Consider the following 17,614-nt stretch of genomic DNA (forward strand, 5'->3'; position numbering starts at 1 on the left):
AACAGCTGGTGAGTCAGTTTCAGCGGGAGCATTGCGGAAGGAGGTTGCTGGGAGGTAAGTCAACCTTTAAAAGCACTTGTCTTTGCAGGGGCAGGCCAGTCGATTTCGGCGTGAGAACAGCTGGTGAGTCAGTTTCAGCGGGAGCATTGCGGAAGGAGGTTGCTGGGAGGTAAGTCAACCTTTAAAAGCACTTGTCTTTGCAGGGGCAGGCCAGTCGATTTCGGCGTGAGAACAGCTGGTGAGTCAGTTTCAGCGGGAGCATTGCGGAAGGAGGTTGCTGGGAGGTAAGTCAACCTTTAAAAGCACTTGTCTTTGCAGGGGCAGGCCAGTCGATTTCGGCGTGAGAACAGCTGGTGAGTCAGTTTCAGCGGGAGCATTGCGGAAGGAGGTTGCTGGGAGGTAAGTCAACCTTTAAAAGCACTTGTCTTTGCAGGGGCAGGCCAGTCGATTTCGGCGTGAGAACAGCTGGTGAGTCAGTTTCAGCGGGAGCATTGCGGAAGGAGGTTGCTGGGAGGTAAGCCAACCTTTAAAAGCTCTTGTCTTTGCAGGGGCAGGCCAGTCGATTTCGGCGGGAGAACAGCTGGTGAGTCAGTTTCAGCGGGAGCATTGCGGAAGGAGGTTGCTGGGAGGTAAGTCAACCTTTAAAAGCACTTGTCTTTGCAGGGGCAGGCCAGTCGATTTCGGCGTGAGAACAGCTGGTGAGTCGGTTTCAGCGGGAGCATTGCGGAAGGAGGTTGCTGGGAGGTAAGTCAACCTTTAAAAGCACTTGTCTTTGCAGGGGCAGGCCAGTCGATTTCGGCGGGAGTGGAGCTGGCTGGTTAGTAAATTTCAGCAGGAGCTGAGAATTTTTCTTCTTTTTTTTTAAAATTAGTTTTTTAGGCGGGAACAGGAAGTCGACCCGTGGACGTCTGGGAAGACCCTCACCAATAAATTCTGGTGGAGAGGAAACCCGAGACACTACACGTGTAGTGTCTCCCACCCACCCTCCTCCTCTAACCTAATAATAAAACCCATTGGTCCGAGGTAAGTACCATATTTTATTATATTATTATTATTTTTTATTAAAATTTAATTTAGTTGTTAGCCAGATCTTGGTAGAAAGTTAGAGGAATGGCAGGGAAGGGAGTGTAATGTTCCTCCTGCAGGATGTTTGAGGTGAGGGATGCAGTTAGTGTCCCTGCTGATTTTACCTGCAGGAAGTGCTGCCATCTCCAGCTCCTCCAAGACCGAGTTAGGGAACTGGAGCTGGAGTTGGAAGAACTTCGGATCATTCGGGAGGCAGAAGGGGTCATAGATAGCAGCTTCAGGGAATTAGTTACACCAAAGATTGGAGATAGGTGGGTAACTGTAAGAGGGACTGGGAAAAAGCAGTCAGTGCAGGGATCCCCTGCGGTCGTTCCCCTGAGAAACAAGTATACCGCTTTGGATACTTGTGGGGGGGCGACTTACCAGGGGTAAGCCATGGGGTACGGACCTCTGGCACGGAGTCTGTCCCTGTTGCTCAGAAGGGAAGGGGGGAGAGGAGCAGAGCATTAGCAATTGGGGACTCTATAGTCAGGGGCAAAGATAGGAGATTTTGTGGGAGCGTGAGAGACTCGCGTTTGGTATGTTGCCTCCCAGGTGCAAGGGTACGTGATGTCTCGGATCGTGTTTTCCGGGTCCTTAGGGGGAGGGGGAGCAGCCCCAAGTCGTGGTCCACATTGGCACTAACGACATAGGTAGGAAAGGGGACAAGGACGTCAGGCAGGCTTTCAGGGAGCTAGGATAGAAGCTCAGAACTAGAACAAACAGAGTTGTTATCTCTGGGTTGTTGCCCGTGCCACGTGATAGTGAGATGAGGAATAGGGAGAGAGAGCATTTAAACACGTGGCTACAGGGATGGTGTAGGCGGGAGGGATTCAGATTTTTGGATAACTGGGGCTCTTTCTGGGGAAGGTGGGACCTCTACAGACAGGATGGTCTACATCTGAACCTGAGGGGCACAAATATCCTGGGGGGGAGATTTGTTAGTGCTCTTTGGGGGGGTTTAAACTAATGCAGCAGGGGCATGGGAACCTGGATTGTAGTTTTAGGGTAAGGGAGAATGAGAGTATAGAGGTCAGGAGCACAGATTTGACGTCACAGGAGGGGGCCAGTGTTCAGGTAGGTGGTTTGAAGTGTGTCTACTTCAATGCCAGGAGTATACGAAACAAGGTAGGGAAACTGGCAGCATGGGTTGGTACCTGGGACTTCGATGTTGTGGCCATTTCGGAGACATGGATAGAGCAGGGACAGGAATGGATGTTGCAGGTTCCGGGGTTTAGGTGTTTTAGTAAGCTCAGAGAAGGAGGCAAAAGAGGGGGAGGTGTGGCGCTGCTAGTCAAGAGCAGTATTACGGTGGCGGAGAGGATGCTAGATGGGGACTCTTCTTCCGAGGTAGTATGGGCTGAAGTTAGAAACAGGAAAGGAGAGGTCACCCTGTTGGGAGTTTTTTATAGGCCTCCTAATAGTTCTAGGGATGTAGAGGAAAGGATGGCGAAGATGATTCTGGATATGAGTGAAAGTAACAGGGTAGTTATTATGGGAGACTTTAACTTTCCAAATATTGACTGGAAAAGATATAGTTCGAGTACAATAGATGGGTCGTTTTTTGTACAGTGTGTGCAGGAGGGTTTCCTGAAACAATATGTTGACAGGCCAACAAGAGGCGAGGCCACGTTGGATTTGGTTTTGGGTAATGAACCAGGCCAGGTGTTGGATTTGGAGGTAGGAGAGCACTTTGGGGACAGTGACCACAATTCGGTGACGTTTACGTTAATGATGGAAAGGGATAAGTATACACCGCAGGGCAAGAGTTATAGCTGGGGGAAGGGCAATTATGATGCCATTAGACGTGACTTGGGGGGGATAAGGTGGAGAAGTAGGCTGCAAGTGTTGGGCACACTGGATAAGTGGGGCTTGTTCAAGGATCAGCTACTGCGTGTTCTTGATAAGTATGTACCGGTCAGACAGGGAGGAAGGCGTCGAGCGAGGGAACCGTGGTTTACCAAGGAAGTGGAATCTCTTGTTAAGATGAAGAAGGAGGCCTATGTGAAGATGAAGTGTGAAGTTTCGGTTGGGGCGATGGATAGTTACAAGGTAGCGAGGAAGGATCTAAAGAGAGAGCTAAGACGAGCAAGGAGGGGACATGAGAAGTATTTGGCAGGTAGGATCAAGGAAAACCCAAAAGCTTTCTATAGGTATGTCAGGAATAAGCGAATGACTAGGGAAAGAGTAGGACCAGTCAAGGACAGGGATGGGAAATTGTGTGTGGAGTCTGAAGAGATAGGCGAGATACTAAATGAATATTTTTCGTCAGTATTCACTCAGGAAAAAGATAATGTTGTGGAGGAGAATGCTGAGCCCCAGGCTAATAGAATAGATGGCATTGAGGTACGTAGGGAAGAGGTGTTGGCAATTCTGGACAGGCTGAAAATAGATAAATCCCCGGGACCTGATGGGATTTATCCTAGGATTCTCTGGGAGGCCAGGGAAGAGATTGCTGGACCTTTGGCTTTGATTTTTATGTCATCATTGGCTACAGGAATAGTGCCAGAGGACTGGAGGTTGGCAAATGTGGTCCCTTTGTTCAAAAAGGGGAGCAGAGACAACCCCGGCAACTATAGACCGGTGAGCCTCACGTCTGTAGTGGGTAAAGTCTTGGAGGGGATTATAAGAGACAAGATTTATAATCATCTAGATAGGAATAATATGATCAGGGATAGTCAGCATGGCTTTGTGAAGGGTAGGTCATGCCTCACAAACCTTATTGAGTTCTTTGAGAAGGTGACTGAACAGGTAGACGAGGGTAGAGCAGTTGATGTGGTGTATATGGATTTCAGCAAAGCGTTTCATAAGGTTCCCCTCGGTAGGCTATTGCAAAAAATACGGAGGCTGGGGATTGAGGGTGATTTAGAGATGTGGATCAGAAATTGGCTAGCTGAAAGAAGACAGAGGGTGGTGGTTGATGGGATATGTTCAGAATGGAGTACAGTCACAAGTGGAGTACCACAAGGATCTGTTCTGGGGCCGTTGCTGTTTGTCATTTTTATCAATGACCTAGAGGAAGGCGCAGAAGGGTGGGTGAGTAAATTTGCAGACGATACTAAAGTCGGTGGTGTTGTCGATAGTGTGGAAGGATGTAGCAGGTTACAGAGGGATATAGATAAGCTGCAGAGCTGGGCTGAGAGGTGGCAAATGGAGTTTAATGTAGAGAAGTGTGAGGTGATTCACTTTGGAAGGAATAACAGGAATGCGGAATATTTGGCTAATGGTAAAGTTCTTGAAAGTGTGGATGAGCAGAGGGATCTAGGTGTCCATGTACATAGATCCCTGAAAGTTGCCACCCAGGCTGATAGGGTTGTGAAGAAGGCCTATGGAGTGTTGGCCTTTATTGGTAGAGGGATTGAGTTCCGGAGTCGGGAGGTCATGTTGCAGCTGTACAGAACTCTGGTACGGCCGCATTTGGAGTATTGCGTACAGTTCTGGTCACCGCATTATAGGAAGGACGTGGAGGCTTTGGAGCGGGTGCAGAGGAGATTTACCAGGATGTTGCCTGGTATGGAGGGAAAATCTTATGAGGAAAGGCTGATGGACTTGAGGTTGTTTTCGTTGGAGAGAAGAAGGTTAAGAGGAGACTTAATAGAGGCATACAAAATGATCAGGGGGTTGGATAGGTTGGACAGTGAGAGCCTTCTCCCGCGGATGGATATGGCTGGCACGAGGGGACATAACTTTAAACTGAGGGGTAATAGATATAGGACAGAGGTCAGAGGTAGGTTCTTTACGCAAAGAGTAGTGAGGCCGTGGAATGCCCTACCTGCTACAGTAGTGAACTCGCCAACATTGAGGGCATTTAAAAGTTTATTGGATAAACATATGGATGATAATGGCATAGTGTAGGTTAGATGGCTTTTGTTTCGGTGCAACATCGTGGGCCGAAGGGCCTGTACTGCGCTGTATTATTCTATGTTCTATGTTCTAACATGGAACATTACAGCGCAGTACAGGCCCTTCGGCCCTTGATGTTGCGCCGACCTGTGGAACCACTCTAAAGCCCATCTATACTATTCCCTTATCGTCCATATGTCTATCCAATGACCATTTGAATGCCCTTAGTGTTGGCGAGTCTACTATTGTTGCAGGCAGGGCATTCCACGCCCTTACTACTCTCTGAGTAAAGAACCTACCCCTGACATCTGTCTTATATCTATCTCCCCTCAATTTAAAGCTATGTCCCCTCATGCTAGACATCACCATCCGAGGAAAAAGGCTCTCACTGTCCACCCTATCCAATCCTCTGATCATCTTGTATGCCTCAATTAAGTCACCTCTTAACCTTCTTCTCTCTAACGAAAACTGCTTCAAGTCCCTCAGCCTTTCCTCATAAGATCGTCCCTCCATACCTGGCAACATTCTGGTCAATCTCCTCTGCGCCCTTTCCAATGCTTCCACATCCTTCTACAATGCGGCGAACAGAATTGCACGCAATATTCCAAATGCGGCCGCACCAGAGTTTTGTACAGCTGCAACATGACCTCATGGCTCCGAAACTCAATCCCTCTACCAATAAAAGCTAAGGAAGAAGTCTTACAGCTCCAGGTTAAAGTCCAACAGGTTTGTTTCGATGTCAATAGCTTTCGCAGCGCTGCTCCTTCCTCAGGTGAATGAAGAGGTATGTTCCAGAAACATATATATAGACAGATTCAAAGATGCCAGGCAATGCTTGGAATGCGAGCATTAGCAGGTGATTAAAACTTTACAGATCCAGAGATGGGGTAACCCCAGGTTAAAGAGATGTGAATTGTCTCAAGCCAGGACAGTTGGTAGGATTTCTCAGGCCAGATGGTGGGGGATGAATGTAATGCGACATGAATCCCAGGTCCCGGTTGAGGCCGCACTCATGTGTGCGGAACTTGGCTATAAGCTTCTGCTCGGCGATTCTGCGTTGTCGCGCGTCCTGAAGGCCGCCTTGGAGAACGCTTACCCGGAGATCAGAGGCTGAATGCCCTTGACTGCTGAAGTCTTCCCCGACTGGAAGGGAACATTCCTGCCTGGTGATTGTCACGCGATGTCCATTCATTCGTTGTCGCAGCGTCTGCATGGTCTCGCCAATGTACCACGCTTCGGGACATCCTTTCCTGCAGCGTATGAGGTAGACAATGTTGGCCGAGTCGCACGAGTATGTACCGCGTACCTGGTGGGTGGTGTTCTCACGTGTAATGGTGGTATCCATGTCGATGTTCTGGCACGTCTTGCAAAGATTGCCATGGCAGGGTTGTGTGGTGTCGTGGTCACTGATCTGAAGGCTGGGTAGTTTGCTGCAAACAATGGTTTGTTTGAAGTTGCGCGGTTGTTTGAAGGCAAGTAGTGGGGGTGTGGGGATGACCTTGGCAAGATGTTCATCTTCATCGATGACGTGTTGAAGGCTGTGAAGAAGATGTCGTAGTTTCTCCGCTCCGGGAAAGTACTGGACGACGAAGGGTATTCTGTCGGTTGTGTCCCATGTTTGTCTTCTGAGGAGGTCGGTGCGGTTTTTTGCTGTGGCGTATTGGGGTGCGAATTTGGTCCCCATGGCTGTTCCGTGCGTCTGGATGAAGAACTTGTTGTCGAAGATGAAGACGTTGTGATCCAGAATGGAGCGGATGAGTTGCAGAATTGCATCTGGAGATTGGCAGTCGTCGGTGTTGAGTACTGAGGCTGTACTGACGATGGGTTTCAAGATGCCCTCGATGTAGCCAGAGAGGTTCTCACACAGGGTCCCATTGCCTGAAACGATAGGACGGCCTGGTGTGTTGGCCTTGAGTATTTTCGGGAGACAGTAGAGATCTCCAATGCGGGGAGTACATGGGATGAGAGCACGTAGATCTGGATCCAAGGTCTTGATCAGTCTGTTAAGTTGGCGGATATGTTCCTTGGTTGGATCTGCGGTTAACTGTCTGCAGTGTTTTTGGTTGTTCAGTTGTCTGTACGCCCATCGTACAAGGTACGCCCAGCTTCTGTCGCGACACGACGGACTTCCTCCAGAAACTCAGCACCCATGGACCAGTTGAACCAGGAACATTCCTCGTGACAATGGACGTCTCAGCCCTCTATGCCAGCATCCCCCATGACGACGGCATTGCTGCAACAGCCTCAGTACTCAACACCGACAACTGCCAATCTCCAGACGCAATTCTGCAACTCATCCGCTTCATTCTGGATCACGACGTCTTCAGCTTCGACAACAAGTTCTTCATCCAGACGCACGGAACAGCCATGGGGACCAAATTCGCACCCCAATACGCCAACATCTTCATGCACAAGTTTGAACAAGGCCTACTCACCGCACAGAACCTTCAACCGATGTTATACACCAGATACATCGATGACATTTTATTCCTTTGGACCCACGGCGAAGAATCACTGAAACGACTACACGATGACATCAATAAGTTCCATCCAACCATCAGACTCACCATGGACTACTCTCCAAAATCAGTTGCATTCTTGGACACACTCGTCTCCATCAAGGACGGTCACCTCAGCACTTCGCTTTACCGCAAACCCACGGATAACCTCATGATGCTCCACTTCTCCAGCTTCCACCCTAAACACATTAAAGAAGCCATCCCCTATGGACAAGCGCTCCGTATACACAGGATCTGCTCAGACGAGGAGGAGCGTAACAGACATCTGCAGACGTTGAAAGGTGCCCTCGTACGAACGGGATATGGTGCTCGACTCATCGATCGACAGTTCCAACGCGCCACAGCAAAAACCGCACCGACCTCCTCAGAAGCCAAACATGGGACACAACCGACAGAATACCCTTCGTCGTCCAGTACTTTCCCAGAGCGGAGAAACTACAACATCTTCTTCACAGCCTTCAACACGTCATAGATGAAGATGAACATTTTGCCACGGTCATCGCCACAACCCCACTACTTGCCTTCAAACAACCGCGCAACCTCAAATAAACCATTGTTTGCAGCATACTACCCAGTCTTCAGAACAGTGACCTCGACACCACACAACCCTGACATGGCAATCTCTGCAAGACGTGCCAGATCATCGACATGGAGATCACCATTACACGTGAGAACACCACCCACCAGGTACGCGGTACATACTCGTGTGACTCAACCAACGTTGTCTACCTCATACGCTGCAGGAAAGGATGTCCCAAAGCGTGGCACATTGGCGAGACCATGCAGACGCTGCGACAACGAATGAACGGACATCGCGCGACATTCATCAGGCAGGAATGTTCCCTTCCAGTCGGGGAACACTTCAGCAGTCAAGGGCATTCAGCCTCTGATCTCCGGGTAAACATTCTCCAAGGCGGCCTTCAGGACGCGCGACAACGCAGAATCGCCGAGCAGAAGCTTATAGCCAAGTTCCGCACACATGAGTGCGGCCTCAACCGGGACCTGGGATTCATGTCGCATTACATTCATCCCCCACCACCTGGCCTGCGAAATCCTACCAACTGTCCTGGCTTGACGCAATTCACACCTCTTTAACCTGGGGTTACCCCATCTCTGGATCTGTAAAGTTTTAATCACCTGCAAATGCTCACATTCCAAGCATTGTCTGGCATCTTTGAATCTGTCTATATATATGTTTCTGGAACATACCTCTTCATTCACCTGAGGAAGGAGCAGCTCTGCAAAAGCTAGTGACATCGAAACAAACCTGTTGGACTTTAACCTGGTGTTGTAAGACTTCTTACTGTGCTCACCCCAGTCCAACGCCGGCATCTCCACATCAATAAAAGCTAACACACGGTACACCTTCTTAACAACCCTCTCAACCTGAGTGGCAACTTTTAGGGATCTATGTATATGGACACCGAGATCTCTCTGCTCATCCACACTGCCAAGGATATTACCATTAGCCCAGTACTCTGTCTTCCTGTTATTCCTTCCAAAATGAATCACTTTTCTGCATTAAACTCCATTTCCCACCTCTCAGCCCAGCGCTGCAGCTTATCTATGTCCCTCTGTAACTTGTAACATCCTTCCGCACTGTCCACAACTCCACCGACTTTCATGTAATCTGCAAATTTACTCACCCATCCTTCTACGCCCTCCTCCAGGTCATTTGTTAAAAATTACAAACAGCAGTTGCCCCAAAACAGATCCTTGTGGTACACCACTAGTAACTGGACTCCAGTCTGAACATTTCCCATCAATCACCACCCTTTGTCTTCTTCCAGCTAGCCAATTTCTGATCCAAACTGCTAAATCACCCTGAATCCCATGCCTCCGTATTTTCTGCAGTAGCCTACCGTGGGGAACCTTATCAAACGCTTTACTGAAATCCATATATACCACATCAACTGCTTTACCCTCATCCACCTGTTTGGTCATCTTCTCAAAGAACTCAATAAGGTTTGTGAGGCACGACCTACCCTTCACAAAACCGTGTTGACTATCTCTAATCAAATTATTCCTTTCCAGATGATTATACATCCTATCTCTTATAAACCTTTCCAAGACTTTGCCCACAACAGAAGTAAGGCTCACTGGTCTATAGTTACCAGGGTTGTCTCTACTCCCCTTCTTGAACAAGGGTGAAACATTTGCTATCCTCCAGTCTTCTGGCACTATTCCTGTAGACAAAGATGACTTAAAGATCAAAGACAAAGGCTCAGCAATCTCCTCCCTAGCTTCCCAGAGAATCCTAGGATAAATCCCATCCGGCCCAGGTGACTTCTCTATTTTCACACTTTCCAGAATTGCTAACAGCTCCTCCTTATGAACCTCAAACCCTTCTAGTCTAGTAGCCTGTATCTCAGTATTCTCCTCGACAACATTGTCTTCTTCCTGTGTGAATACTGACGAAAAATATTCATTCAGCACCTCTCCTATCTCCTCGGACTCCAAGTACAACTTCCTACTACTGTCCTTGACTGGCCCTGCTCGTACCCTAGTCATTCATTTATTCCTGACATATCTAGCGAAAGCTTTAGGGTTATCCTTGATCCTACCTGCCAAAGACTTCTCATGTCCCCTCCTGGCTCTTCTTAGCTCTCTCTTTAGGTCCTTCCTAGCTAACTTGTAACTCTCGAGCGCCCTAACTGACCTTCATGTCTCATCTTCACATAAGCCTCCTTCTTCCTCGTGACAAGTGTTTCGACTGCTTTAGTAAACCACGGTTCCCTCGCTCAACCACTTCCTCCCTGCCTGAAGGTACATACTTATCAAGGACATGCAGTAGCTGTTCCTTGAACAAGCTCCACATTTCCATTGTGCCCATCCCCTGCAGTTTTCCTCTCCATCCGATGCATTCTAAGTCTTGCCTCATTGCATCATAATTGCCTTTCCCCCAGATATAACTCTTGCCCTGCGGTATATACCTATCCCTTTCCATCATTAAAGTAAACGTAATCGAATTGTGGTCACTATCACCAAAATGCTCACCTACCTCCAAATCTAACACCTGTCCTGGTTCATTACCCAGTACCAAATCCAATATGGCCTCGCCTCTCGTTGGCCTATCTACATACTGTGTCAGGAAACCCTCCTGCACACATTGGTCAAAAACGGACCCATCTAAATTACTCGAACTATAGCGTTTCCAGTCAATATTTGGAAAGTTAAAGTCCCCCATAACAACTACCCTGTTGCTTTCGCTCCTATCCAGAATCATCTTTGCAATCCTTTCCTCGACAACCACCCGCTGGCAGGAGGTGCTACCCGATGCCCTCCATTCCATTAGGTCGCTCCTCTGCACGGCCATGAATGTGACCCCTCCCATTCGCTTTTTCGTCTTCCCCAGGAAGTCCACCTCTGGGGTCTCGCTTCCACCTTGGTTGACGACTCCGGGACCTGTTCTTCTCTGGAGGCACGCGAGGAGCCATAAGACGGACCCCCTGGTCGAGAGGGTCCAACTGCTACATGCGAACCCCCGATACGCCTACGTCATACACCCCGATGGCAGGCAAGACACGGTTTCCCTCCAGGATCTGGCACCGCCTGGTTCCCCCACTGTTGTCCCCCCGCTCGCGGTTTCCCTACGGGATCTGGCACCGGCTGGTTCCCCCACTGTTGTCCCCCCCTGGGCCCCCACACCACCGGTAGACACCGCCCCCCCCCCCAGCGCCCCCTTCCACATTCCCCGCCGGTGCCAGCACCGCTACCCCCAGCTATTCCCACAGCTATTTTCTCTGCCCCCCGACCCCCTACCCCAACCCGGACGAAGGCTCCTACCACTATGCTCCCGGATATACCCTCACCAAACACGTCCATGTCCAATGCACCACCGCCCGAGCTGACAAGGTTGACGAGGACGATCAGGCCGCCAAAAAGAATAGATATGTAATTCCACTTCACCCCCGACGGACTCTGCATTTTTTTTAAACAGGGGGTGAATGTGATGAATGGTTACTGTACCCTTAACACCATGTAGGTGATGCCCCTTTAAGACTGGGTTTGGAACCCTGGGGGACTCCGCCTCTGGCTCCGTCCACCAGGGTGCCGTATATAAGGTGACACCCTGTAGGCGGCACTCAGTGAGCACTCATCTCTGTAGCTGGCTAGTTCTCTGCTTATTAAAGTCTTCATTTACCATTCCACACTCTCGTGTCGTTGTTGAGGGTACTACAGAAGGTGTCGTAAATGAAGGGGAAATAGAGAACAAAAATAAGAGAAAAACATCACACTCAGGAAGAGCAAAAAAGGTGACAAGTGTGAAAGGGAGGTGGTCAATGCAGGGCTGAGGGTATTGTACCTTAATGCAGTATATGGAATAAGGTAAATGAGCTTGTTGCGCAATTTGAAGTTGGCCGATACTATTCTGTGGACATCACAGAGACGTGGCTGCAAGGGGATCAGGGCTGGGATCTAAATATACAAGGATATGTGTCCTATTGAAAGGACAGGCAGATGGGCAAAGGGGGCGGGGTTGCATTGTTAGTAAGGAATGAAGTTAAATCGATAGCAAGAAGCAATATAGGATCAGAAGGCAAAGAATCTCTGTGGGTAGAGTTGAGGAATCGCAAAGGTAAAAAGACCCTGATGGGAGTTATGGACAGGCCCCCTAGCAGTAGTCAGGATGTGGGGCAGAAAATAAATCAGGAGATAGCGAAAGCATGTAAAAAAAGGCAATAATACAATAATCATGGGGGACTTCAATATGCAGATGGACTGGGAAAATCAGGTTGGTCGTGATCCCAAGAAAAGGAATTTGTGGAATGACAAAGAGATGTTTTTTTGGAGCAGTTTGTGGTAGAGCCCACTAGGGAACAGGCAATTCTGGATTTGGTGCTGTGAAATGAGGCAGACTTGATTAGGGATCTTAAGGTGAAGGAACCCTTATGGAGCAGTGACCACAATATGGTAAGAATTTGCCCTGCATTTGAGAGGGAGAAGCTGCAATCAGATGTAACGGTATTACAATTAAATAAGGGTAACTACAAAGACATGAGGGAGGAGCAGGCCAGAGTTGATTGGAAAAGGAGCCTAGCAGGGAAGACAGTGAAACAGCAATGGCAGGAGTTTTTGGAGGTTATTCGGGAGTCACAACAGAAATTCGTCCCAAGGAGGAGGAAACATGCAAAGGGGAGGACAAGGCATCCATGGCTGATGAGGGAAGTCAAGAAGAGCATAAAAGCAAAAGAAAAAGCAGACAAAGTGGCAAGTATTAGTGGGAAGCCAGAGGATTGGGAATCCTTTAAAAGCGAGCCGAGGACAACTAAAAAAGTAATGAAGGAGAGAAGATGAAATATGAGTGCAAGCTAGCTAGTAATATAAAAGAAGATAGGAAGGGTTTCTTTCAATATGTAAGTACCCAATTCTTTTTTTTCCAATTAAGGGGCAATTTAGTGTGGCCAATCTGCCTACACTGCACATCTTTGGGTTGTGGGGGTGAGACCCACGCAGACACGGGGAGAATGTGCACACTCCACACAGACAGTGACCCGGGGCCGGGATCAAACCTGGGCCCTCGGCGCCCTGAGGCAGCAGTGCTAACCACTGTGCCACCAAAGAACAAAGAACAAAGAAATGTACAGCACAGGAACAGGCCCTTCGGCCCTCCAAGCCCGTGCCGACCATGCTGCCCGACTAAACTACAATCTTCTACACTTCCTGGGTCCGTATCCTTCTATTCCCATCCTATTCATATATTTGTCAAGATGCCCCTTAAATGTCCCTATCGTCCCTGCTTCCACTACCTCCTCCGGTAGCGAGTTCCAGGCACCCACTACCCTCTGCGTAAAAAACTTGCCTCGTACATCTACTCTAAACCTTGCCCCTCTCACCTTAAACCTAAGCCCCCTAGTAATTGACCCCTCTACCCTGGGGAAAAGCCTCTGACTATCCACTCTGTCTATGCCCCTCATAATTTTGTATACCTCTATCAGGTCTCCCCTCAACCTCCTTCGTTCCAGTGAGAACAAACCGAGTTTATTCAATCGCTCCTCATAGCTAATGCCCTCCATACCAGGCAACATTCTGGTAAATCTCTTCTGCACCCTCTCTAAAGCCTCCACATCCTTCTGGTAGTGTGGCGACCAGAATTGAACACTATACTCCAAGTGTGGCCTAACTAAGGTTCTATACAGCTGCAACATGACTTGCCAATTCTTATACTCAATGCCCCGGCCAATGAAGGCAAGCATGCCGTATGCCTTCTTGACTACCTTCTCCACCTGTGTTGCCCCTTTCAATGACCTGTGGACCTGTACTCCTAGATCTCTTTGACTTTCAATACTCTTGAGGGTTCTACCATTCACTGTATATTCCCTACCTGCATTAGACCTTCCAAAATGCATTACCTCACATTTGTCCGGATTAAACTCCATCTGCCATCTCTCCGCCCAAGTCTCCAGACAATCTAAATCCTGCTGTATCCTCCGACAGTCCTCATCACTATCCGCAATTCCACCAACCTTTGTGTCGTCTGCAAACTTACTAATCAGACCAGTTACATTTTCCTCCAAATCATTTATATATACTACAAAGAGCAAAGGTCCCAGCACTGATCCCTGTGGAACACCACTGGTCACAGCCCTCCAATTAGAAAAGCATCCCTCCATTGCTACTCTCTGTCTTCTATGGCCTAGCCAGTTCTGTATCCACCTTGCCAGCTCACCCCTGATCCCGTGTGACTTCACCTTTTGTACTAGCCTACCATGAGGGACCTTGTCAAAGGCCTTACTGAAGTCCATATAGACAACGTCTACTGCCCTACCTGCATCAATCATCTTAGTGACCTCCTCGAAAAACTCTATCAAGTTAGTGAGACACGACCTCCCCTTCACAAAACCGTGCTGCCTCTCACTAATACGTCCATTTGCTTCCAAATGGGAGTAGATCCTGTCTCGAAGAATTCTCTCCAGTAATTTCCCTACCACTGAAGTAAGGCTCACCGGCCTGTAGTTCCCGGGATTATCCTTGCTACCCTTCTTAAACAGAGGAACAACATTGGCTATTCTCCAGTCCTCCGGGACATCCCCTGAAGACAGCGAGGATCCAATTAGTACCATTAGTATTTCTACTATAGTCTGTGAAAGTTCATATTTGCATTTGGTGATGATGATAAAATTATCATGGCACTGCCCCTGGCCCGACACCTAAAAGAGGAGGAAACGAACACCTCAAAGAGAGGGTAAATGAAGACAAAGAACAAAAGAACAAAGAACAATACAGCACGGGAACAGGCCCATCAGCCCTCTAAGATAACCGGTCATGAAACCAACCTTTGCCAAAACCCTCAGCACTGCCTTGTCCGAGTCACTTCAGCCTCTCCGCATTGCTAAATCTCTCCAGACCAGACAACATCCTGGTCAACCTCCTCTGCACCCTCTCCAAAGCCCCCACATCCTTCTGGTAGTGTGGCGACCAGAATTGTGCACAATTGTACCCAATATTCCAAGTGCAGCCTTACAATTGTTCCCAAGGTACCAAGTTGTGGTAAAACTTCACGCTCCTTAACTCTCAAGTGCCTCCTCGAAGGCACAGGTGCCATATCTGAGAGAATGATTAGTGCACTGCATGTCCAACAATCTTTGACATCTGAACAAAGTGCCTGAACTCTCAAAGAGTCAGTGCCATGCAGGCAGCTGCCAATAATGAAATACTAAAGAGCAGGGCTACACCACTGAGGATCCTCGTCTGTCCAGGTGAGTGGAGAGCAGCTGAGTGCAGCCTCCCTAAAGTTCCTGGCAGAGGTCTGGTGTCTAGGAGCTCCTGATGTGGCCAGGGTCAGTGTGCAGAGCAAATTTTGCCAGTATAACTGGCTCACTGGATGGCACTCTGAGAGAAGGTGGGACATGATAAGAGTATGGGAGGCTTGGGGGATTTGAAGGTTCTGGGGTGTAAGCAGGTTACAACAGGACATTGACAGGATGCAGAGCTGGGCTGAGAAGTGGCGTTCAACCGAGATGAATGTGAAGTAATTCATTTTGGAAGGTTAAATTTGAATGCTGAATACAGGGTTGAAGGCAGGATTCTTGGAAGTGTGGAGGAACAGAGGGATCTTGGGGTCCACGTACATAGATCCCTCAAAGTTGCCACCCAGGTTGATAAGGTTGTTAAGAAGGCGTATGGTGTGTTGGCTTTCATTAACAGGGGGATTGCGTTTAAGAGCCGCGAGGTTTGCTGCAGCTTTATAAAACCCTGGTGAGACCACACTTGGAAAATTGTGTCCAGTTCTGGTCGCCTCATTATAGGAAGGATGTGGATGCTTTGGAGAAGGTACAGAGGAGATTTACCAGGATGCTGCCTGGACTGGAGGGCATGTCATATGAAGAAATGTTGGGGGAGCTAGGGCTTTTCTCACTGGAGCGAAGAAGGAAGAGAGATGACTTGATAGAGGTGTACAAGGTGATGAGAGGCATGGATAGAGTGGATAGCCAGAGACTTTTCCCCAGGGCGGAAATGGCTGTCACGAGGGGACATAATTTTAAGGTGATTGGAAGAAGGTATAGGGTAGATATCAGAGGTAGGTTCTTTACACAGAGAGTGGTGGGTGGACTTCCGGTGGCATGGGCGAGCAGGGCGGCCGCAGCAAAAAGAGCTCCCGCCAGTGGCCGCGATTTGCGGCCATTTCGGGGAAATCCCCGAGTCTTCACGCACCCCCCGACTATCGTTGACCTTTGGTGCCGTCACGAGCAGCCAGTGGGGCCGGTTTAAAAACCGGCGAAGAACCCCGCGCGGGTGTCGGGAGGCGCTGGGCCCAGCAAGGTGTCGAGGTCAGAGCAGCGGGGGCGGAGCTACGAGGAGGCCGAGGCGGCAGGCCAAAGGCCGGGGCACTATGTAGGGATGGTGTGCCACATCGGATGGCTCCCACCTAGGAGGAAGAAAGAAGTCTGAAGCCTGGTCCCAGGGGAGCTCTGGGTGAATGTAGAGGAGAAAGAAAGAAGGTTTAAGGAAGTTTGGTAAAAGTTGTTTTTTTTCTCTCCCACTTTTTTCAAAACAAAAAGAATAAGTCAGATTGATGAAGGACAGGAGGGTGAAGGGGGAGAGAGGAGAAAAGAAAAGTATACCTACTCCCGGGGGAGTGGCCAAGGCGGAGCTCTCCGTGGCCAGGTCAGGTTACATACAGGTGACCGAACCGCTACAGAGCTACAGTACAATACACAGGATTACAGGGCCACGTTACACACAACTATTATATAACTATGTACAATGCTAGGGAAGTACAGTGGCGTGTCACCACATTCACCCCTTGTTTAGAAGGAAGTCCGGGGTGAAAATATGGAGTAGCAAACACAGTGAACAAACAGGGAGTAATGAACAGAGTCCATCAGGAGGTTCTGTGTCGTCAAAGGTCGAGACGAAAGATGGGTTTGGTCGATCTCTTTGAACGTCGGAGCTGCGGCGCTGAGGTAGTGTCCGGTGGTATCCGTGCGGTCGGTGGTGCTGGGTCGCGAGGCGGCATGACGACCCCCACCGCTTCGGCTGGCTCGAGGCGGGACTGCGGGATGACAGCGGCTGGCACGGAGTAGTAACAGGCCGAGGGATCGACGGGAGCAGAGAGGGAGTGGGGTGGAAGTTGCGGGGCGGGGGCGGCAGGGGCCCCAGAGGGGGCCAGGTCCTTGATGGAGACGGTCTCCTCATGCCCGTCGGGGTACGCTATGTACGCGTACTGTGGGGTGGCGTGAAGGAGACGGACTCTCTCCACCAGGGGCTCCGCCTTAGAGGTCCGCACGTGCCTGCGGAGCAGGACGTCTCCCGGGGACAGGAGCCAGGACGGAAGCGATGTCACGGATGCCGATCTTCTGGAGAAGAGAAACATCCGCTCATGAGGGGTAGCATTCGTTGCAGTACACAAAAGGGATAGGATGGAATGGAGTGCGGCAGGGAGGGCCTCCTGCCAACGGGAGACTGGTAGGCCTTTGGACTTGAGGGCTAGCAGCACGGCCTTCCAAACTGTCGCGTTCTCCCTCTCCACCTGTCCGTTCCCCCGGGGGTTGTAACTGGTCGTCCTGCTCGAGGCAACGCCCCTGGCGAGCAGGTACCGACGCAGCTCCTCACTCATGAAGGAGGAGCCCCGGTCACTGTGAATGTAATTGGGATAACCGAACAGCATGAAGAGGTCGTGCAACGCTTTGATGACGGTGGCGGAGGTCGTGTCGGGGCAGGGAATGGCGAAGGGGAACCGCGAG

This window comes from Scyliorhinus torazame, chromosome 17, assembly GCF_047496885.1.
Source record: "Scyliorhinus torazame isolate Kashiwa2021f chromosome 17, sScyTor2.1, whole genome shotgun sequence".
NCBI classification, from domain to species: domain Eukaryota; kingdom Metazoa; phylum Chordata; class Chondrichthyes; order Carcharhiniformes; family Scyliorhinidae; genus Scyliorhinus; species Scyliorhinus torazame.